The 25,993-nt window shown below is 34.7% G+C and overlaps 1 long non-coding RNA gene across 2 annotated transcripts in view; it reads right to left on the bottom strand.

Annotated features, from left to right (window-relative positions):
- The window catches only part of LOC138854619 (uncharacterized), a 186,917-nt gene that overhangs the window by 9,860 nt on the left and 151,064 nt on the right, over nt 1-25,993 (bottom strand). The window contains exons 2-5 of one of the 2 annotated variants that reach the window (XR_011393800.1): nt 10,020-10,165; nt 6,695-6,840; nt 3,421-3,566; nt 140-285 (exon numbers count right to left, since the gene is read on the bottom strand). This is a non-coding gene — a long non-coding RNA (uncharacterized lncRNA). Of the gene's footprint in view, nt 1-139; nt 286-3,420; nt 3,567-6,694; nt 6,841-10,019; nt 11,494-25,993 lie in introns of those variants that run through there. The other variant, XR_011393799.1, reaches the window with a different exon arrangement.

Raw genomic sequence — 25,993 nt, 5'->3', positions numbered from 1 at the left:
TATAGTATATTATTAGTATAAACTCTAGTAAAATATTTCAAAGGTATTAACTTTTATCTGGTAAGTTTGTGTTCTTTGATAAAATCAATGGCTCCACAACACCGCTTGGTTCTTAGTGGACTATCAAAGAGTATCTCACCTGAGCAGCTTAGCCAAGCTCTAGCCAAGTATGGTGAGATCGTGTCATTCGAGCGTCCATTAATGCCAGATGGCAGTTATGGCAATGAATCCTATGTGATGTTTCAAGATGACAGGATGGCCGCTCTCCTCTTGGGTGATGGCTACCTATCAATCAACGACATAAATATAACTGTTAGATATCATGATAACATCCGTCCAGCTTCCAAAAATCTTGAGTACAAACTTTATGTAAGAGACCTCACCCCAGACCTTACACCAGATATTTTAATAAATTATTTCACAGGTTTTGGTACAGTAAAAAGTGTTACAGTGGAAGAGGAAAAAAACTCCGGTATCATAGTATTCGAACATATCGATGCCCTGCGTGCGATATCCGATTTAGGATCTCATTTGGTTGAAGATACGGTTATTACCACAGAGTTTGACGAAGATATCGATAGGCAAGTATTTGTTGGTGGTCTCAACGAGCGCTCAGAGAAGAAGAAAGTCCTGGAGCAGCTAGAAGATTTTGGATACATTTTTAAGTGGAACCGACCAGAGAAAGATGGTCAGGTTGCTACTTATGCTTTTGTGACGTATTCTACTCAGGCAGAAGCAGATGCAGCAATAAAAGCTGGAGAGATCATAGTGAGAGGCCGTAGGATGCAGTTAAAAGCACCAAAACACAGACAAAAGTCATGTTTAGTTGAATCACAAGTCAAAACCATGTTAAAAGAAGATTTAAGGGAAGGCAGTTTCCCTCTCACAAAATCAACTGAATACCATGCTCAAGTTGAAGCATTCTCTACAAGAAAACATAAAATGTCTTCAGATAATGTTGATTCAAGCATGAATAGAACCATAAAACAACCTCGTTTTGATTCTGAAACCATAACCACCGAATGCACAAGAGGTTCCGGAGCTCACCCAAAGTCTTTGCCACAACCTAAATCCGGAACAAAAGTATATATTAAAAATTTACCTGAAAACATTCACAGGGTAAGTATTGAAGAGGTTTTTGAAAAGTATGGAAAAATTAATATGATTTGGGTTAAATCAGGAGGTAGATTTGGTTTCATTATATTTGAAGAAGAGGAGTCGGCTTGGTCTGCAGTTGCTCTTGGACCCCATGTTGTTAATGGTCAAGAAATTATAACAGAATTGCCTGGATCAGTACAAATTTTTGTAGGAGGTCTAAACAAGACAGTAAATGAGGGAGAAGTTAGTGATGCCCTTGAGCAGTTTGGTATGGTTTTAAGCTGGCAACGACACAGTGAAGGAACATACATGATCGTCACTTTCCCATCACAAGCAATAGCTAACAAGGCAATCCAGGCTGGCTCAATATTGCTCAATGATCATCCATTGTATATAACATCAGTGACAAAACACCTGCTTAATAACAAATACTGATGTCATACTAACTTACTCCCTCTGTCATTATAAAAATACCCCCCCCCCCATCCCCCCCAAAATTGTGCTTTTTAGTTTGAAGAGGAAGAATTTTTTTTATGTCTAGTAATTATTTTAGAGAAAGAAATAACTTTGTTAATTATTATTATTATTATTATTATTATTATTATTTATCTTCTTTATCATCTTCTTATTATTCTTATTATTATTATTATTATTATTACAAAAAACAAGGCAGTTTTTGTGAGAGGAAAAAGAAGACAGAATACAAAGAAAACAAGAAGTGAAGTAATATTAGTAGTGTAGTAATGTTAGTAGAATAGATTAGTGCCTTAGGGACTAATACTAAGGAATAAAAACATTAAGAATAAGATACAACTGATTCAAGAATAGCACATGAGGATTTAAAACTAAAACTGATGTAGTGTATTGTTTATTGTAGGAGAGTTGTAGGTAAGTGTAGCTGATAGGTGTAGTTGAGACAATGAAAGTTGTATGTACAATATTTTATGATATTTTCATGTGTTTTATGATTGTTCATGGTTCTGTAGGCTAAGGAAGCAGTATTGTTAGGCTAAGTAAATGCTATTATTATATTTCCCTACAATATATTTATGCATCAAAACATTCGCGAATGCTACAGAACCGTATTATAATATTTGTGCACCAAACATTCACGAATTTTCAAGATTTGCGGGGACCTCCAGTGTGTCTTCCATTCTCTTGATTCAGTACAACTTGCTGTTCAACTAAACTTCCCAATAGAGTGATCAGAAATTGGTAATTTGGTTAATTTCACACACAATTCAAGAAATTTCAAATTTTAAAATAAGATTAAGAACAAAAAATGCAAACATCATGTTGCCAGGCCATTCTTATATTACAATTGCTTTCCATTTTGGATTTTTATTAAAAAAATAGAAGATTTACTTGTATGAAAACTACTGTATTATTGTAATAATTGTATAAATAATGTCAGTGCATTCCTAAATGTATATTGGACTGGCCAGTTGGATGCATATTGGACAAGTGATGTCATTTGTATACTCTGGAATATCGGAAAAAATAGAACATTTCTGCTACTTTGAGCTCAGTATCAAGCAACTTTCAGTCCTGAAGTATACTTATAGTGCAGCTCCTGTGTCCTGGCTAACCCAAAAATTCCAGGCAAAGATAGAGAGATAGATAGACAGATGGACAAACATGTTTTTGTGTATTAGTGAAAACAAATAAAGCCAGGGTTCCCCGAGCACCCATTTTTCAAATGTCACTGAGTTGTAATAACACCATTCTTCAAGGAGTTTGATATACATATACTCCAGGCAGACAAAAAGACAGATAAGCAGAGAAAGATAGAGACAGATAGATAGAGAGACAGGCAGATAAACAGAGAGACAGACAGATAAATAGACAGAGATACAAGACATGTTTGCGTGTAACAGTGATAATAAATACAGCTGAGGGTTAGCTGGAGCCCTACTGTTTATATATATATATATACTACACTATCACTAGACACTATACTACACTTACTATAACCAGACACTATACTACACCATCACTAGACACTATACTACATCAGACAGTAATAGACACTGTAATACAACTCTCCATTATAAACTGAATACAACTCTCCATAATAAACTGAAAATTCGAAGGTCACTATTTTTTCAGCATATTGATATATTTACTAAATGGGTGCATAACTTTTTATATTAATATATGGTTGAAATTAGTAAGCTTAAGTATATAGTATATTATTAGTATAAACTCTAGTAAAATATTTCAAAGGTATTAACTTTTATCTGGTAAGTTTGTGTTCTTTGATAAAATCAATGGCTCCACAACACCGCTTGGTTCTTAGTGGACTATCAAAGAGTATCTCACCTGAGCAGCTTAGCCAAGCTCTAGCCAAGTATGGTGAGATCGTGTCATTCGAGCGTCCATTAATGCCAGATGGCAGTTATGGCAATGAATCCTATGTGATGTTTCAAGATGACAGGATGGCCGCTCTCCTCTTGGGTGATGGCTACCTATCAATCAACGACATAAATATAACTGTTAGATATCATGATAACATCCGTCCAGCTTCCAAAAATCTTGAGTACAAACTTTATGTAAGAGACCTCACCCCAGACCTTACACCAGATATTTTAATAAATTATTTCACAGGTTTTGGTACAGTAAAAAGTGTTACAGTGGAAGAGGAAAAAAACTCCGGTATCATAGTATTCGAACATATCGATGCCCTGCGTGCGATATCCGATTTAGGATCTCATTTGGTTGAAGATACGGTTATTACCACAGAGTTTGACGAAGATATCGATAGGCAAGTATTTGTTGGTGGTCTCAACGAGCGCTCAGAGAAGAAGAAAGTCCTGGAGCAGCTAGAAGATTTTGGATACATTTTTAAGTGGAACCGACCAGAGAAAGATGGTCAGGTTGCTACTTATGCTTTTGTGACGTATTCTACTCAGGCAGAAGCAGATGCAGCAATAAAAGCTGGAGAGATCATAGTGAGAGGCCGTAGGATGCAGTTAAAAGCACCAAAACACAGACAAAAGTCATGTTTAGTTGAATCACAAGTCAAAACCATGTTAAAAGAAGATTTAAGGGAAGGCAGCTTCCCTCTCACAAAATCAACTGAATACCATGCTCAAGTTGAAGCATTCTCTACAAGAAAACATAAAATGTCTTCAGATAATGTTGATTCAAGCATGAATAGAACCATAAAACAACCTCGTTTTGATTCTGAAACCATAACCACCGAATGCACAAGAGGTTCCGGAGCTCACCCAAAGTCTTTGCCACAACCTAAATCCGGAACAAAAGTATATATTAAAAATTTACCTGAAAACATTCACAGGGTAAGTATTGAAGAGGTTTTTGAAAAGTATGGAAAAATTAATATGATTTGGGTTAAATCAGGAGGTAGATTTGGTTTCATTATATTTGAAGAAGAGGAGTCGGCTTGGTCTGCAGTTGCTCTTGGACCCCATGTTGTTAATGGTCAAGAAATTATAACAGAATTGCCTGGATCAGTACAAATTTTTGTAGGAGGTCTAAACAAGACAGTAAATGAGGGAGAAGTTAGTGATGCCCTTGAGCAGTTTGGTATGGTTTTAAGCTGGCAACGACACAGTGAAGGAACATACATGATCGTCACTTTCCCATCACAAGCAATAGCTAACAAGGCAATCCAGGCTGGCTCAATATTGCTCAATGATCATCCATTGTATATAACATCAGTGACAAAACACCTGCTTAATAACAAATACTGATGTCATACTAACTTACTCCCTCTGTCATTATAAAAATACCCCCCCCCCATCCCCCCCAAAATTGTGCTTTTTAGTTTGAAGAGGAAGAATTTTTTTTATGTCTAGTAATTATTTTAGAGAAAGAAATAACTTTGTTAATTATTATTATTATTATTATTATTATTATTATTTATCATCTTTATCATCTTCTTATTATTCTTATTATTATTATTATTACAAAAAACAAGGCAGTTTTTGTGAGAGGAAAAAGAAGACAGAATACAAAGAAAACAAGAAGTGAAGTAATATTAGTAGTGTAGTAATGTTAGTAGAATAGATTAGTGCCTTAGGGACTAATACTAAGGAATAAAAACATTAAGAATAAGATACAACTGATTCAAGAATAGCACATGAGGATTTAAAACTAAAACTGATGTAGTGTATTGTTTATTGTAGGAGAGTTGTAGGTAAGTGTAGCTGATAGGTGTAGTTGAGACAATGAAAGTTGTATGTACAATATTTTATGATATTTTCATGTGTTTTATGATTGTTCATGGTTCTGTAGGCTAAGGAAGCAGTATTGTTAGGCTAAGTAAATGCTATTATTATATTTCCCTACAATATATTTATGCATCAAAACATTCGCGAATGCTACAGAACCGTATTATAATATTTGTGCACCAAACATTCACGAATTTTCAAGATTTGCGGGGACCTCCAGTGTGTCTTCCATTCTCTTGATTCAGTACAACTTGCTGTTCAACTAAACTTCCCAATAGAGTGATCAGAAATTGGTAATTTGGTTAATTTCACACACAATTCAAGAAATTTCAAATTTTAAAATAAGATTAAGAACAAAAAATGCAAACATCATGTTGCCAGGCCATTCTTATATTACAATTGCTTTCCATTTTGGATTTTTATTAAAAAAATAGAAGATTTACTTGTATGAAAACTACTGTATTATTGTAATAATTGTATAAATAATGTCAGTGCATTCCTAAATGTATATTGGACTGGCCAGTTGGATGCATATTGGACAAGTGATGTCATTTGTATACTCTGGAATATCGGAAAAAATAGAACATTTCTGCTACTTTGAGCTCAGTATCAAGCAACTTTCAGTCCTGAAGTATACTTATAGTGCAGCTCCTGTGTCCTGGCTAACCCAAAAATTCCAGGCAAAGATAGAGAGATAGATAGACAGATGGACAAACATGTTTTTGTGTATTAGTGAAAACAAATAAAGCCAGGGTTCCCCGAGCACCCATTTTTCAAATGTCACTGAGTTGTAATAACACCATTCTTCAAGGAGTTTGATATACATATACTCCAGGCAGACAAAAAGACAGATAAGCAGAGAAAGATAGAGACAGATAGATAGAGAGACAGGCAGATAAACAGAGAGACAGACAGATAAATAGACAGAGATACAAGACATGTTTGCGTGTAACAGTGATAATAAATACAGCTGAGGGTTAGCTGGAGCCCTACTGTTTATATATATATATATACTACACTATCACTAGACACTATACTACACTTACTATAACCAGACACTATACTACACCATCACTAGACACTATACTACATCAGACAGTAATAGACACTGTAATACAACTCTCCATTATAAACTGAATACAACTCTCCATAATAAACTGAAAATTCGAAGGTCACTATTTTTTCAGCATATTGATATATTTACTAAATGGGTGCATAACTTTTTATATTAATATATGGTTGAAATTAGTAAGCTTAAGTATATAGTATATTATTAGTATAAACTCTAGTAAAATATTTCAAAGGTATTAACTTTTATCTGGTAAGTTTGTGTTCTTTGATAAAATCAATGGCTCCACAACACCGCTTGGTTCTTAGTGGACTATCAAAGAGTATCTCACCTGAGCAGCTTAGCCAAGCTCTAGCCAAGTATGGTGAGATCGTGTCATTCGAGCGTCCATTAATGCCAGATGGCAGTTATGGCAATGAATCCTATGTGATGTTTCAAGATGACAGGATGGCCGCTCTCCTCTTGGGTGATGGCTACCTATCAATCAACGACATAAATATAACTGTTAGATATCATGATAACATCCGTCCAGCTTCCAAAAATCTTGAGTACAAACTTTATGTAAGAGACCTCACCCCAGACCTTACACCAGATATTTTAATAAATTATTTCACAGGTTTTGGTACAGTAAAAAGTGTTACAGTGGAAGAGGAAAAAAACTCCGGTATCATAGTATTCGAACATATCGATGCCCTGCGTGCGATATCCGATTTAGGATCTCATTTGGTTGAAGATACGGTTATTACCACAGAGTTTGACGAAGATATCGATAGGCAAGTATTTGTTGGTGGTCTCAACGAGCGCTCAGAGAAGAAGAAAGTCCTGGAGCAGCTAGAAGATTTTGGATACATTTTTAAGTGGAACCGACCAGAGAAAGATGGTCAGGTTGCTACTTATGCTTTTGTGACGTATTCTACTCAGGCAGAAGCAGATGCAGCAATAAAAGCTGGAGAGATCATAGTGAGAGGCCGTAGGATGCAGTTAAAAGCACCAAAACACAGACAAAAGTCATGTTTAGTTGAATCACAAGTCAAAACCATGTTAAAAGAAGATTTAAGGGAAGGCAGCTTCCCTCTCACAAAATCAACTGAATACCATGCTCAAGTTGAAGCATTCTCTACAAGAAAACATAAAATGTCTTCAGATAATGTTGATTCAAGCATGAATAGAACCATAAAACAACCTCGTTTTGATTCTGAAACCATAACCACCGAATGCACACGAGGTTCCGGAGCTCACCCAAAGTCTTTGCCACAACCTAAATCCGGAACAAAAGTATATATTAAAAATTTACCTGAAAACATTCACAGGGTAAGTATTGAAGAGGTTTTTGAAAAGTATGGAAAAATTAATATGATTTGGGTTAAATCAGGAGGTAGATTTGGTTTCATTATATTTGAAGAAGAGGAGTCGGCTTGGTCTGCAGTTGCTCTTGGACCCCATGTTGTTAATGGTCAAGAAATTATAACAGAATTGCCTGGATCAGTACAAATTTTTGTAGGAGGTCTAAACAAGACAGTAAATGAGGGAGAAGTTAGTGATGCCCTTGAGCAGTTTGGTATGGTTTTAGGCTGGCAACGACACAGTGAAGGAACATACATGATCGTCACTTTCCCATCACAAGCAATAGCTAACAAGGCAATCCAGGCTGGCTCAATATTGCTCAATGATCATCCATTGTATATAACATCAGTGACAAAACACCTGCTTAATAACAAATACTGATGTCATACTAACTTACTCCCTCTGTCATTATAAAAATACCCCCCCCCCATCCCCCCCAAAATTGTGCTTTTTAGTTTGAAGAGGAAGAATTTTTTTTATGTCTAGTAATTATTTTAGAGAAAGAAATAACTTTGTTAATTATTATTATTATTATTATTATTATTATTATTATTTATCTTCTTTATCTTCTTTATCATCTTCTTATTATTCTTATTCTTATTATTATTATTATTATTATTATTATTATTATTATTATTATTATTATTATTATTACAAAAAACAAGGCAGTTTTTGTGAGAGGAAAAAGAAGACAGAATACAAAGAAAACAAGAAGTGAAGTAATATTAGTAGTGTAGTAATGTTAGTATAATAGATTAGTGCCTTAGGGACTAATACTAAGGAATAAAAACATTAAGAATAAGATACAACTGATTCAAGAATAGCACATGAGGATTTAAAACTAAAACTGATGTAGTGTATTGTTTATTGTAGGAGAGTTGTAGGTAAGTGTAGCTGATAGGTGTAGTTGAGACAATGAAAGTTGTATGTACAATATTTTATGATATTTTCATGTGTTTTATGATTGTTCATGGTTCTGTAGGCTAAGGAAGCAGTATTGTTAGGCTAAGTAAATGCTATTATTATATTTCCCTACAATATATTTATGCATCAAAACATTCGCGAATGCTACAGTACAGTATTATAATATTTGTGCACCAAACATTCGGGAATTTTCAAGATTTGCAGGGACCTCCAGTGTGTCTTCCATTCTCTTGATTCAGTACAACTTGCTGTTCAACTAAACTTCCCAATAGAGTGATCAGAAATTGGTAATTTGGTTAATTTCACACACAATTCAAGAAATTTCAAATTTTAAAATAAGATTAAGAACAAAAAATGCAAACATCATGTTGCCAGGCCATTCTTATATTACAATTGCTTTCCATTTTGGATTTTTATTAAAAAAATAGAAGATTTACTTGTATGAAAACTACTGTATTATTGTAATAATTGTATAAATAATGTCAGTGCATTCCTAAATGTATATTGGACTGGCCAGTTGGATGCATATTGGACAAGTGATGTCATTTGTATACTCTGGAATATCGGAAATAATAGAACATTTCTGCTACTTTGAGCTCAGTATCAAGTAACTTTCAGTCCTGAAGTATACTTATAGTGCAGCTCCTGTGTCCTGGCTAACCCAAAAATTCCAGGCAAAGATAGAGAGATAGATAGACAGATGGACAAACATGTTTTTGTGTATTAGTGAAAACAAATAAAGCCAGGGTTCCCCGAGCACCCATTTTTCAAATGTCACTGAGTTGTAATAACACCATTCTTCAAGGAGTTTGATATACATATACTCCAGGCAGACAAAAAGACAGATAAGCAGAGAAAGATAGATAGAGAGACAGGCAGATAAACAGACAGAGAGACAGACAGATAAATAGACAGAGATACAAGACATGTTTGCGTGTAACAGTGATAATAAATACAGCTGAGGGTTAGCTGGAGCCCTACTGTTTATATATATATATATACTACACTATCACTAGACACTATACTACACTTACTATAACCAGACACTATACTACACCATCACTAGACACTATACTACATCAGACAGTAATAGACACTGTAATACAACTCTCCATTATAAACTGAATACAACTCTCCATTATAAACTGAAAATTCGAAGGTCACTATTTTTTCAGCATATTGATATATTTACTAAATGGGTGCATAACTTTTTATATTAATATATGGTTGAAATTAGTAAGCTTAAGTATATAGTATATTATTAGTATAAACTCTAGTAAAATATTTCAAAGGTATTAACTTTTATCTGGTAAGTTTGTGTTCTTTGATAAAATCAATGGCTCCACAACACCGCTTGGTTCTTAGTGGACTATCAAAGAGTATCTCACCTGAGCAGCTTAGCCAAGCTCTAGCCAAGTATGGTGAGATCGTGTCATTCGAGCGTCCATTAATGCCAGATGGCAGTTATGGCAATGAATCCTATGTGATGTTTCAAGATGACAGGATGGCCGCTCTCCTCTTGGGTGATGGCTACCTATCAATCAACGACATAAATATAACTGTTAGATATCATGATAACATCCGTCCAGCTTCCAAAAATCTTGAGTACAAACTTTATGTAAGAGACCTCACCCCAGACCTTACACCAGATATTTTAATAAATTATTTCACAGGTTTTGGTACAGTAAAAAGTGTTACAGTGGAAGAGGAAAAAAACTCCGGTATCATAGTATTCGAACATATCGATGCCCTGCGTGCGATATCCGATTTAGGATCTCATTTGGTTGAAGATACGGTTATTACCACAGAGTTTGACGAAGATATCGATAGGCAAGTATTTGTTGGTGGTCTCAACGAGCGCTCAGAGAAGAAGAAAGTCCTGGAGCAGCTAGAAGATTTTGGATACATTTTTAAGTGGAACCGACCAGAGAAAGATGGTCAGGTTGCTACTTATGCTTTTGTGACGTATTCTACTCAGGCAGAAGCAGATGCAGCAATAAAAGCTGGAGAGATCATAGTGAGAGGCCGTAGGATGCAGTTAAAAGCACCAAAACACAGACAAAAGTCATGTTTAGTTGAATCACAAGTCAAAACCATGTTAAAAGAAGATTTAAGGGAAGGCAGCTTCCCTCTCACAAAATCAACTGAATACCATGCTCAAGTTGAAGCATTCTCTACAAGAAAACATAAAATGTCTTCAGATAATGTTGATTCAAGCATGAATAGAACCATAAAACAACCTCGTTTTGATTCTGAAACCATAACCACCGAATGCACAAGAGGTTCCGGAGCTCACCCAAAGTCTTTGCCACAACCTAAATCCGGAACAAAAGTATATATTAAAAATTTACCTGAAAACATTCACAGGGTAAGTATTGAAGAGGTTTTTGAAAAGTATGGAAAAATTAATATGATTTGGGTTAAATCAGGAGGTAGATTTGGTTTCATTATATTTGAAGAAGAGGAGTCGGCTTGGTCTGCAGTTGCTCTTGGACCCCATGTTGTTAATGGTCAAGAAATTATAACAGAATTGCCTGGATCAGTACAAATTTTTGTAGGAGGTCTAAACAAGACAGTAAATGAGGGAGAAGTTAGTGATGCCCTTGAGCAGTTTGGTATGGTTTTAAGCTGGCAACGACACAGTGAAGGAACATACATGATCGTCACTTTCCCATCACAAGCAATAGCTAACAAGGCAATCCAGGCTGGCTCAATATTGCTCAATGATCATCCATTGTATATAACATCAGTGACAAAACACCTGCTTAATAACAAATACTGATGTCATACTAACTTACTCCCTCTGTCATTATAAAAATACCCCCCCCCATCCCCCCCAAAATTGTGCTTTTTAGTTTGAAGAGGAAGAATTTTTTTTATGTCTAGTAATTATTTTAGAGAAAGAAATAACTTTGTTAATTATTATTATTATTATTATTATTTATCTTCTTTATCATCTTCTTATTATTCTTATTATTATTATTATTATTATTATTACAAAAAACAAGGCAGTTTTTGTGAGAGGAAAAAGAAGACAGAATACAAAGAAAACAAGAAGTGAAGTAATATTAGTAGTGTAGTAATGTTAGTAGAATAGATTAGTGCCTTAGGGACTAATACTAAGGAATAAAAACATTAAGAATAAGATACAACTGATTCAAGAATAGCACATGAGGATTTAAAACTAAAACTGATGTAGTGTATTGTTTATTGTAGGAGAGTTGTAGGTAAGTGTAGCTGATAGGTGTAGTTGAGACAATGAAAGTTGTATGTACAATATTTTATGATATTTTCATGTGTTTTATGATTGTTCATGGTTCTGTAGGCTAAGGAAGCAGTATTGTTAGGCTAAGTAAATGCTATTATTATATTTCCCTACAATATATTTATGCATCAAAACATTCGCGAATGCTACAGTACAGTATTATAATATTTGTGCACCAAACATTCGGGAATTTTCAAGATTTGCGGGGACCTCCAGTGTGTCTTCCATTCTCTTGATTCAGTACAACTTGCTGTTCAACTAAACTTCCCAATAGAGTGATCAGAAATTGGTAATTTGGTTAATTTCACACACAATTCAAGAAATTTCAAATTTTAAAATAAGATTAAGAACAAAAAATGCAAACATCATGTTGCCAGGCCATTCTTATATTACAATTGCTTTCCATTTTGGATTTTTATTAAAAAAATAGAAGATTTACTTGTATGAAAACTACTGTATTATTGTAATAATTGTATAAATAATGTCAGTGCATTCCTAAATGTATATTGGACTGGCCAGTTGGATGCATATTGGACAAGTGATGTCATTTGTATACTCTGGAATATCGGAAAAAATAGAACATTTCTGCTACTTTGAGCTCAGTATCAAGCAACTTTCAGTCCTGAAGTATACTTATAGAGCAGCTCCTGTGTCCTGGCTAACCCAAAAATTCCAGGCAAAGATAGAGAGATAGATAGACAGATGGACAAACATGTTTTTGTGTATTAGTGAAAACAAATAAAGCCAGGGTTACCCGAGCACCCATTTTTCAAATGTCACCGAGTTGTAATAACACCATTCTTCAAGGAGTTTGATATGCATATACTCCAGGCAGACAAAAAGACAGATAAGCAGAGAAAGATAGAGACAGATAGATAGAGAGACAGGCAGATAGAGAAACAGACAGAGAGACAGATAGATAAATAGACAGAGAAACAAGACATGTTTGTGTGTAACAGTGATAATAAATACAGCTGAGGGTTAGCTGGAGCAGCTCACATTTATCAAATATCACAGGGCTGTCAACAGTATAGGGATGCCTTTCATAACAACATGCTTCAAGGTATATACTAGGGTATCTAAAACATTGCTGGGACCTATAAATACTTTGTATATGTATATCTAAACAATAGTAAAAAACCTAGGCAGGTGTAAATGTTCACTTGTCAATGTGATTGTGACTATTTGAGCACTATTTCAGTACCTAATGTTAGTGTCAGAGCAAAGATTGGCTATGAAATTACAAGAACTATTAGAAATTATAATTATCAAAACATGAAAAATATATAAATTAAATAAAAAAGAGAAGAAAAGGTATATCAGCAATACTTCTGCAAGTGGCAGGAATCGATGTTGCTGACAGGTGAGCATCCAGAGCCAACTTCACGGTCTTATATCTCAGTAAGTACTGACCCTACAATTTTTTTATTCTATATCATGTAAAAAAATGTGCTCTTCATTTTGAAAGGAAAAAAATATTTTTTATTATTCAAAATATTCGGAGCGCCACATGAGTGAACGTAGATCTACGTTTGGACAGTTTATCAGTTAAAATCTCTCACATGAATAAATAGAGCATTAGAATCTTGTCGAGTTCTAATGCTATATTTATGTTGTTTTAATATTAGTTCGAGACTTTTACCAGTTTGACAGTAAAAAACTTCATAGCAAATTTTACAAGGAATCTTATACAGATATCCATCAGCATTTTGGGGGGAATTATTTATAAAAAAAAAAAATTCTGTATCAAGATTTTTAAATACAACTTGGATATTTAAAGTCTTAAGAAGATAAGGTATATCATCCAAGTTTTCATGGAAAGGGAGAACCAACATATTTTTAGTTGAATAAGGTTGGTTGTCCCTTTTTGAATTGTTTCTTGCAATTTTAAAAGATTTATCAATTAAATTTCATGGGAATTTCAGATCATTAGCTATTTCATAAATTTTGGATATTTCTTCATCTAAGAACAATGGACTACAAATATGCAAAGATCTCAAAAACATTGATGAGAAAACTGACAGTTTAACTCTATCTTGATGTGTAGAGTAATAGTGTACACAGGAACTGTTATTTGTAGGTTTTCTGTAAAATTTAAAATTGAAGTCATTAATACCCTTAACCCCTTGACTGTCGAAACCCCAAATCCTGAGGTGTCTTCTGGTGTCGAAAAATATTTGAAAAAAAAATCTTATGAAATAATAGAGAATCTTTTCCCGATGGTAATAACACCAAAAAAAATGAAATTTGATGGAAAACTTACGGAATTACACTCTCGTAAAGTTAGCGACCTCGGCGATATTTACGAATCAGTGATTTTACCTGCTTTGAGTCCTATTTTCAGCTAATTCCATTGTTCCAGTTGACCAAACTCATAGCTGTTTCTTCAGAACTTCATTTGTTCTATCAATTGCGTACAAGAAACTGCCCATTTACCGGTTTCAACTACGCAAAAACATGATCAGAATTTTGCAATTTGGTCAATTTCACGCAAATTAAAAAATATGCCAATTTCAAAATAGGGTCCAGAATGAACAATGCAGACATTCCTGGCTCTAAAATAACATTTTCTTTGTTAATCAGTCATGTCTCCAGGTCCCTCTGATATTACTCTTGCTTTATATTTTGAATTTTTATTCAAATAAAAAATAGAAGATTTACTGTTACGTAGACTACTGTAATATTGTAATATTTGTATAAATAATGTCAACCCATTCATGACTGCATATTAGAATGGCTAGTTGGACATTTATTGGACAATGACATCATTTGTTTACTTTTGAACATCAGCAAAAATCAAACATTTCCCCTACTTTGAGCTCCATTTCAAGGTTCTTTTCATAGTAAAACCAATCAAAATCACATCTGTTTCTATAATATGTTTTCCATTCTATCAAATACAAAAAAGAAAATGAGAATACAACCATAAGTACTATACAAAAATACACTCAAAGTCGGCATTTTAATCCAAAAAAACAGTTGGAGTTTTTTTTTTCTCATGCACTGCGTGCTACAGGATTTTTTTATGGTGCACACTGACCACACAGACCCATTCTCTCACATGTGAGCCTACCAGCATTCTCCTGCTTGATTTCAAGCCGCTAGAATTTTTGAGTATATATATGTCAAACACAGTGGCTTGTAAGACTTATATATACGACCAAAACAGTCAAAGGGTTAATAATTAAAACATCTAGAAAAGGCAATGAGTTATTTTCCTCAAGCTCAAGAGTAAAGTTTATAGTATGGGCTAAGCTATTTAATTTAACAAGTTTATATCTATATTCTTAGGCATACATAAAATATCAACAATATCCATCTTTACCTTACAGGTATCGATTAATAAAAACACACAGACCAGGTAATCCAGTTCGATCAATTATTAGCTCCATAGGTTCAGTTTCATATAAACTATCTAAATGACTTGTCGACATTTTGAGCCCTATTGTTTGAAAAATTTCTAACTTTAATGCTAAAAAAACATAATTTAGTTGATAAATTAAGCTCCTTGACTGACTTTAATGATTTTTATATGGTTAGTTTTGATGTTACTTTCTTGTTTACAAAAGTCCCAGTTGATGATTTATTAAGTTTCTTATTTGAAGAACTTGTTAATCACAATTTACCATTGCCAGTTCCTACTATCATTAACCCTTAAATGGTCCAAACGTATATATACGTTTTTTCAACATCTGAAAGTATGTAAAAAATGTAGATCTTTTTTTTTTGTTTTACATGTGAAAACGTGTAAAAAAACTTTTATCTGCATTTTTTTGGTTATATTTGATATGTAAAAAAAAGTAGATCTACTTTTGTAGCACTACGAATTTGAACGTCGATCTGTTTGGACCGTTTAAGGGTTAAACTTATTAAACTTTGCATTGCTGATACAAAATTTGTATTTAATGATAAGTTTTATACTCAGAAGTTTGATATAGCAATGGGAAATCCCCATTCACCAGTTCTTAGTAACCTATACATAGAATTTTTGGAAACAAGGCTGCTTAACACAGTCCTCCCTAATAGAGCTAAATGGTTCAGTTATGTTGATGATATTTTGTGTCTTATGCCTAAGAATGTAGATATAAACAATTTCCTTGTTAAATTAAATATCTTAGCCCATTCTATAAACTTTACTGTTAAGTTTCAGGGAAATATCTCATTGCCTTTTCCAGATGTTTTAATTATTATGGGTAATAATGACTTCAAATTTAAAATTTAAAGAAAACCTACAAATAACTGTTCCTATGTACACTGTTATTCTTCACATCAAGATAGAGCTAAACTGTCGGTTTGCTTATCAATTTTTTTGAGAGCTTTGCTTATTTGTAGTCCAGAGTTCTTAGATAAAGAAATATACAAAATTTATGAAATGGCTTATGATCTAAAATACCCAGGAAATGTAATTGATAAATCTTTTAAAATTGCTAGAAATACTTTTTACAAGTTCAAAAAGGGACAACAAACCTTATTCAGCTAAAAATATGTTGGTTCTCCCTTGCAATGAAAACTTGGTTGATATGCCATATCTTTTTAAGACTTTTCATATCAAAGTTGTATTTAAAATCTTGATGCAGTAAAAAACTTTTGATGAAGAATTCCCCCCCAAATGCTGACTTATGTGTCTATATGATTCCTTGTAAAATTTGCGTAAAGTTTATTATGGTCAAACTGGTAAAAGTCTCGAACTAAGATTAAAACAACATAAATATAGCAATTTTCTAATGCTTTTTTTATTCATGTGAGAGATTTTAACCATCCAATTGATCTTCGGAAGGTTGAGAAATTTGTTTCAAGTCCATGGTCGACAGGAATATAATTGAATCATGTTTCATAAAATGCAGTTTTGAAAATAAAATTAATATTTCCTTTGATTTATGTAAATTGGGTTCAATTATATTAAATAAAATTTGGGAAGAATTTAATAATACATTAAACAAATAACAAATCTTAATTCTTGGGTAGAGTACTAGGGTTGGGCAAATATTTTGTTATTGGGATGTATCGTGAAGGACCTGCCTTGTATGGGCCAGTGGGCCTGCTGCAGTGTTCCTCCTTTCTTATGAGTTAGGTGTTGCTTTGTTGTAGGATATGATGGTGAGGTGTGGTCTCAACCTTTTATATGCCATCCTTTGATGTATTGCTTTTATAGTTCCTTGATAATGTGAGAAGTCATGAAAGTGCTTGGAATTTCACTATTCTTTCACAGTGGTTGTTTTGCATATTATTATTTTATTATTATCACACTGGCCGATTCCCACCAAGGCAGGGTGGCCCGAAAAAGAAAAACTTTCACCATCATTCACTCCATCACTGTCTTGCCAGAAGGGTGCTTTACACTACAGTTTTTAAACTGCAACATTAACACCCCTCCTTCAGAGTGCAGGCACTGTACTTCCCATCTCCATATATATAGTGTATATATATATATATATATACAGTGGACCCCCAGTTTACGATATTATTTCATTCCAGAAGTATGTCCAGGTGCCAGTGCTGACCGAATTTGTTCCCACAAGGAATATTGTGAATTAGATTAGTCCATTTCAGACCCCCAAACATACACATACAAACGCACTTAGATAAATACACTTAAATAATTGGTCGCATTGGGAGCTGATCGTAAAGCGGGGGTTAACTGTATATATATATATATATATATATATATATATATATATATATCTATATATATCTATATATATATATATATATATCTATATATATCTATATATATATATATATATATATATATATATATATATATATATATATATATATATATAGGTAGTAGGTTGGTAGACAGCAACCACCCAGGGAGGTACTACCGTCCTGCCAAGTGAGTGTAAAACGTAAGCCTGTAATTGTTTTACATGATGGTAGGATTGCTGGTGTCTTTTGTCTGTCTCATAAATATGCAAGATTACAGGTACGTCTTGCTACTTCTACTTACACTTAGGTCACACTACACATACATGGACACGTTTATTTATACACACTCATCTGAGTTTTCTTTGATTTTATCTTAATAGTTCTTGGTCTTATTACTTTTCCTTTTATATCCATGGGGAAGTGGAATAAGAATCTTTCCTCCGTAAGCCATGCGTGTTGTAAAAGTCAACTAAAATGCCGGGAACAATGGGCTAGTAACCCCTTTTCCTGTAAAGATTACTAAAAAGAATAAGAAGAAGAAAATTGTCAAAGTGGGAAGTCTGAATGTGCGTGGAAGTTGTGCAAATGATAAGAAAGAGATGATTGTGGATGTTATGAATGAGAAGAAACTGGATGTCCTGGCTTTAAGTGAAACAAAGCTGAAGGGGGTGGGAGAGTTTCAATGGAGAGGAATAAATGGGATTAGGTCAGGGGTTTCAAATAGAGTTAGAGCTAAAGAAGGAGTAGCAATAATGTTGAAGGATAAGCTATGGCAGGAAAAGAGGGACTACAAATGTATAAATTCAAGGATTATGTGGAGTAAAATAAAGATTGGATGTGAAAAGTGGGTTATAGTAAGCGTGTATGCACCTGGAGAAGAGAGAAGTGTAGAGGAGAGAGAGAGATTCTGGGAAATGTTGAGTGAATGCGTGGGGAGTTTTGAATCAAGTGTGAGAGTAATGGTGGTTGGGGATTTCAATGCTAAAGTGGGTAAAAATGTTATGGAGGGAGTAGTAGGTAATTTTGGGGTGCCAGGGGTAAATGTAAATGGGGAGCCTTTAATTGAGCTATGTGTAGAAAGAAATTTGGTAATAAGTAATACATATTTTATGAAAAAGAGGATAAATAAATATACAAGGTATGATGTAGCACGTAATGAAAGTAGTTTGTTAGATTATGTATTGGTGGATAAAAGGTTGATGGGTAGGCTCCAGGATGTACATGTTTATAGAGGGGCAACTGATATATCGGATCATTATTTAGTTGTAGCTACAGTTAGAGTAAGAGGTAGATGGGAAAAGAGGAAGGTGGCAACAACAAGTAAGAGGGAGGTGAAAGTGTATAAACTAAGGGAGGAGGAAGTTAGGGCGAGATATAAGCGACTATTGGCAGAAAGGTGGGCTAGTGCAAAGATGAGTAGTGGGGGGGTTGAAGAGGGTTGGAATAGTTTTAAAAATGCAGTATTAGAATGTGGGGCAGAAGTTTGTGGTTATAGGAGGGTGGGGGCAGGAGGAAAGAGGAGTGATTGGTGGAATGATGAAGTAAAGGGTGTGATAAAAGAGAAAAAGGTAGCTTACGAGAGGTTTTTACAAAGCAGAAGTGTTATAAGAAGAGCAGAGTATATGGAGAGTAAAAGAAAGGTGAAGAGAGTGGTGAGAGAGTGCAAAAGGAGAGCAGATGAAAGAGTGGGAGAGGCACTGTCAAGAAATTTTAATGAAAATAAGAAAAAATTTTGGAGTGAGTTAAACAAGTTAAGAAAGCCTAGGGAAAGTATGGATTTGTCAGTTAAAAACAGAGTAGGGGAGTTAGTAGATGGGGAGAGGGAGGTATTAGGTAGATGGCGAGAATATTTTGAGGAACTTTTAAATGTTAAGGAAGAAAGGGAGGCGGTAATTTCATGCACTGGCCAGGGAGGTATACCATCTTTTAGGAGTGAAGAAGAGCAGACTGTAAGTGTGGTGGAGGTACGTGAGGCATTACGTAGAATGAAAGGGGGTAAAGCAGCTGGAACTGATGGGATCATGACAGAAATGTTAAAAGCAGGGGGGGATATAGAGTTGGAGTGGTTGGTACTTTTGTTTAATAAATGTATGAAAGAGGGGAAGGTACCTAGGGATTGGCGGAGAGCATGTATATTCCCTTTATATAAAGGGAAAGGGGACAAAAGAGATTGTAAAAATTATAGAGGAATAAGTTTACTGAGTATACCAGGAAAAGTATACGGTAGGGTTATAATTGAAAGAATTAGAGGTAAGACAGAATGTAGAATTGCGGACGAACAAGGAGGTTTTAGAGTGGGTAGGGGATGTGTAGATCAAGTGTTTACATTGAAGCATATATGTGAACAGTATTTAGATAAAGGTAGGGAAGTTTTTATTGCATTTATGGATTTAGAAAAGGCATATGATAGAGTGGATAGAGGAGCAATGTGGCAGATGTTGCAAGTATATGGAATAGGTGGTAAGTTACTAAATGCTGTAAAGAGCTTTTATGAGGATAGTGAGGCTCAGGTTAGGGTGTGTAGAAAAGAGGGAGAATACTTCCCGGTAAAAGTAGGTCTTAGACAGGGATGTGTAATGTCACCATGGTTGTTTAATATATTTATAGATGGGGTTGTAAAAGAAGTAAATGCTAGGGTGTTCGGGAGAGGGGTGGGATTAAATTATGAGGAATCAAATTCAAAATGGGAATTGACACAGTTACTTTTTGCTGATGATACTGTGCTTATGGGAGATTCTAAAGAAAAATTGCAAAGGTTAGTGGATGAGTTTGAGAATGTGTGTAAAGGTAGAAAGTTGAAAGTGAACATAGAAAAGAGTAAGGTGATGAGGGTATCAAATGATTTAGATAAAGAAAAATTGGATATCAAATTGGGGAGGAGGAGTATGGAAGAAGTGAATGTTTTCAGATACTACTTGGGAGTTGACGTGTCGGCGGATGGATTTATGAAGGATGAGGTTAATCATAGAATTGATGAGGGAAAAAAGGTGAGTGGTGCGTTGAGGTATATGTGGAGTCAAAAAACGTTATCTATGGAGGCAAAGAAGGGAATGTATGAAAGTATAGTAGTACCAACACTCTTATATGGATGTGAAGCTTGGGTGGTAAATGCAGCAGCGAGGAGACGGTTGGAGGCAGTGGAGATGTCCTGTCTAAGGGCAATGTGTGGTGTAAATATTATGCAGAAAATTCGGAGTGTGGAAATTAGGAGAAGGTGTGGAGTTAATAAAAGCATTAGTCAGAGGGCAGAAGAGGGGTTGTTGAGGTGGTTTGGTCATTTAGAGAGAATGGATCAAAGTAGAATGACATGGAAAGCATATAAATCTATAGGGGAAGGAAAGAGGGGTAGGGGTCGTCCTCGAAAGGGTTGGAAAGAGGGGCTAAAGGAGGTTTTGTGGGTGAGGGGCTTGGACTTCCAGCAAGCGTGCATGAGCGTGTTAGATAGGAGTGAATGGAGACGAATGATACTTGGAACCTGACGATCTGTTGGAGTGTGAGCAGGGTAATATTTAGTGAAGGGATTCAGGGAAACCGGTTATTTTCATATAGTCGGACTTGAGTCCTGGAAATGGGAAGTACAATGCCTGCACTTTAAAGGAGGGGTTTGGGATATTGGCAGTTTGGAGGGATATGTTGTGTATCTCTATACGTATATGCTTCTAAACTGTTATATTCTGAGCACCTCTGCAAAAGCAGTGATAATGTGTGAGTGTGGTGAAAGTGTTGAATGATGATGAAAGTATTTTCTTTTTGGGGATTTTCTTTCTTTTTTGGGTCACCCTGCCTCGGTGGGAGACGACCGACTTGTTAAAAAAAAAAAAAAAATGTATATATATGTATATATATATATATATATATATATATATATATATATATATATATATATATATATATATATATATCAATAGTATATATATATATATATATATATATATATATATATATATATATATATATATATATATATATATATATATATATATATATATATGTATATGTATATACAGTAAGGCCCCGCTTTACGGCGTTTTGCCTTACGGCATTCAGCTAATACAGCGATGTCAAATTATGACCAAAATTTGCTATACGGCAAGCAGTCTTTTAAATACGGCACCCCCTACCCTGTTTGTTTACATTCTCCGTGACTTCATCTATTATATCAGGAAACTTTCCAAAATTTCAAGTGTTTTAAAGTTACTGCATATTTTATATGTACTCTGATAATTATACTTAAGTGTACCTGTACCTAAATATACTTACACACTGTGCTGGTGTGCAGGTACACATTAAAAATGCTAAGTCTCTCTCTCTACTCATGACGCCAATACTACGTAATAATAATCACTCTTGGGCACACTAAATGTCTTATTTTACATCAATATAGGCATTTTCATTAATCCATCTACGATATTTTCCTCAAAATTATATATGAAACCCATTACATAGCATATACACATGATATATACACTCACAGAATAAAAATTGATATAAATATGAGATTTGTTTACAATGCAGCTGTGTAGGTAGTGTCGGAAGAATTACGTTTTCTTTAGTCAAACACTGGGAGGTAACGAATAATGAATAAAGGAGGCGGCGGCAGCGGCAGCAACGGTATCCTACCAGCTCTTCTTTCTCAAAAAAACATCGCTCAACAAAACTTGTGATGGCCTAAGTGAAAGTTCAACTACATGAACCCACGTAGACCACAACATGACCCAAGAATACTAAGAATGTAACCCAAATCTTGACAAAATTAGAAGATCTAAGGAAGACAGCCCTGCTAACCCAAACACTGCCTCCGCTGCCAGACAATCACTTAACCCAAGCTCCGAGAAAACAAGCCTTCTCCTCCATTGCTACACAGTATCTACTTCAGTGATACTATGAAAGGATATCGCAGAAGAAACAACACCAGTAATAAAAGAATAACAGCAAGGACCCTAGAACTCAACTTGTCTACCCAGCAGGACGCCAGTGTATCATCACCCTCCGTCACCGCCGCCACCCAAGGAACAACAACAACAACAACAAACATGGCTGACTCCCCCTCCAACTCCACTCCCTTCAAAGGATTCACCCATGATAACTCAGGTATGATTATTCCTGACAATATCAAGGACTACATCGTTGCTCTAGAAAATGAAATCAAAGATATCAAAGCAACACTCGAGCGACGAGAATCCAAGATAACCAACCTCGAGAATAAGATCCAAAACCTTGAAGAGAAGATTACATCGGGAAGTGTTGACACAGAAAATACTCTAAAAGCAGCTATAGCCAGTCACACTGAGCAAATAACAACAATAAATATGAAGGTTGAAGAAGCAATCAAGGACTGGAATCAGAACATGCACACTCGACTAAATGAATACCTTGATTTCCAAGACAACAAAACTGAACAAGATAAGTTGTCTGATGCAGTAATAATAAACAGTCCACACATTCCTAGTGACATAACACAAGCACAGTGCAAAAAAACTGCTATCAGGATAATACAGAACCACGTACAAGTCATCGTGCAAAACAATGAAATCAAAGAAACACGTTTGCTAGGAAAACCAGGAAGTAAACACAGTATAATGATCAGACTTCATTCATACGATAAAAGAAAGGACCTAATTAAATCAGCAATTACAATGAAAAATGGAGTGTACATAAATGAGTGTCTAACAAAAAAACATCAAAACCTTCTGTTCAGGCTGAGAAAACTTAAACAGGAAAACAAAATACATCAGTGTTTCACGCGAGATGGGAAAATACTAGTAAGGAAAACATCAACAGGACAACAATATACTATCTCAAACGAACATGATTTCTCTACCTTCCTTAGAAAAGCTGACATTTCTTTAACAGATTAGATAAGTGCCCTTAATACATATATACGTGTGGTGCATATAGTGTACGTTACTATTATATTGTACATTATTATTTTTATTATTTTTCATCACTAGCTAATGAAATACCTCCAATACTCTATACTTCTTTCTTACTGCTATTAATTGCTCATAATTTTAAATTACAAGTCAAATCTTACTTCAAATTAATAATATTCATTATTCTTACCTGTCCATTTAATTTTGTTTATCACTACTTGTTTTTTTAGTCACTTTTCATTGTGTATGCAATTAGTGTATATTCCAATTACTTTTTTGCAAGTACCAAAACTATCTTACTAGCTAGTACCAACTACCTCATTTTTTTTTTACTTTTATAGTGCAATAAACTGCTCAATTTATTTAATATTACAAATCAGATCTTACTCCTAAACCAATATTACTTCATAGTGACCACCTGTCCATTTAACTTTGTTTACCATTACTTAATTTTAGTCCCTTATATATTTTCTCCTTTATTTTAGCTTTATATAACTACCCTAGTTTATATATTCACAATTGTTAAAATAATCAAGGTGCTATTCTCAGGTGCTAAAGTAGAATAAGTTCACAATTTTGCCATTATATTCCAAAGCTCATTTATTTGATTACCACTTTATTGTTCACCACAACTTATATTAGTCCCTTTTATATTATTATTTTATACTATAATTCTAACTTTAAAGAATTACCTTTATAGTACTACCTACTATCATATTCCCAAGCTCCATTATTTGATCATCACTTTATTTGTATTAGTCCCTTTTATATTGTCTCCTTTATTTTAGCTTAAAAAAAAAAAAAAAAAACTACCTTAGCTCATTATATTACATTTGTTAAATAATTCAGGTGCTATTTTTTAGCTTAAGACTATTTACTTTGTTTTATACTTAATTCTAACTATAGATTCACTACAAATCTTATGATTACAAGCATTGATCCTGATACCAACCTCTTATTTAATGACTTAAATGAATCAAACAGTTACTGTAATTACTACACTGCAGAACAATCAAAGGCACTTCTCAGTGCCAACAACAACATAACTATCTTTAACTACAATATCAGATCTTTAAGCAAGCATTACGATGACCTCATAGCATTATTAAATTCCTTACATGCCAATATGTCCATCATTACACTAACTGAAACCTGGCTAAAGCCTGATAGTACAGATGTCTATGCCATTCCTGGTTACACAGCCATACACAACTGTAGGCCAGACCAACAAGGGGGTGGCACAGCCATATACTACTCAGACCAACTAGAATGTATCACTAATACTTGCACAAGGGATGAACATGGGGAATATATAATAGCCAAATTCAAATCCAAATACCTACAAAAACCTCTCACATTGATAAACATCTACAGAGTTCCACAGTCAAACATTAGCCAATTTAGTCAAAACCTAGGAAGTATGATAACTGATGCACGCATGAACAAAGATCACTTACTACTCTCAGGTGACTTCAATATAAATCTCCTGCAAGACCAGGACCCACACGTTACTGAATTCACAAACACAATGAGTAACTGTATGTTGCTACCAACAGTAACAAAACCTACAAGAGTTACAGAGACTAGTGTTTCCCTACTTGACCACATCTGGACCAACACCATATCCCCTTTAAAATCAGGCATAATTACAGATAATACCACAGACCACTACCCTACTTTTCTCATAACAACTCTTGGTAAATTACCCCAAGACACTACTAAAGTCACCTTCAGACTTCACAATGAGGCAGCCATTAATAACTTCACAACAGCAGTAGCAAACATTGACTGGCACACTGAGCTAGAAATCTATACAGATATTGACGAATGTATTAATAATTTTCTAAAAAAGACCAAATACCTCTATAACAAGCACTGCCCTAAAAAAACTAAACAGATGACAGCTAAGAGACTGAACAGTCCCTGGCTAACACCCAGCACTCTCAAATCCATAAATACAAAACACCAATATGAAAAACAGTACAGAATGGGTCACATAACCAGAGACCAAACAAAACGTTACTCGTCAATCCTAACCAGCCTGATAAGAAGGGCAAAAAAATTGTATTATGAGAACAGATTATCCAACTTACGAGGTGATATAAAAAAGACCTGGAAAACCCTATCAGAAATTCTAGGATCAAAAAATTTATCACGAAATAGCGAAATAAAATTAGCAAAATCAGATGAACCCCAACTCCCACCAACAGAAACAGCAAACAGACTCAATGACTTCTTCTCCACTATAGGACAAAACCTTGCCAATAAAATCCCAAGCTCAGATACCCCACCAAATGACTACCTCACCGGCAACTACCCGAACACACTGTTCCTAGCTCCGACTAACCCATACGAAGTCTCCCTTATTATCAACACACTAAAAAACAAGGCAGGAGATTTAAATACCTTACCACCCTTTATATACAAAAAAGTGTCACAAGTGCTATCACCAATCATTGCAACACTCTTTAACAAATCCATTGAATCCTCCACCTTCCCTACAGTACTCAAAATACCAAGGGTCACCCCGATCCACAAAGGAGGAGACCAAACAGAGTTGAATAACTATAGGCCA

Source organism: Cherax quadricarinatus, chromosome 64 (assembly GCF_038502225.1).
Source record: "Cherax quadricarinatus isolate ZL_2023a chromosome 64, ASM3850222v1, whole genome shotgun sequence".
NCBI classification, from domain to species: Eukaryota; Metazoa; Arthropoda; class Malacostraca; order Decapoda; family Parastacidae; genus Cherax; species Cherax quadricarinatus.
Note: the sequence above shows the minus strand (reverse complement) of the source record. Positions and strands in the feature narration are given on the sequence as shown.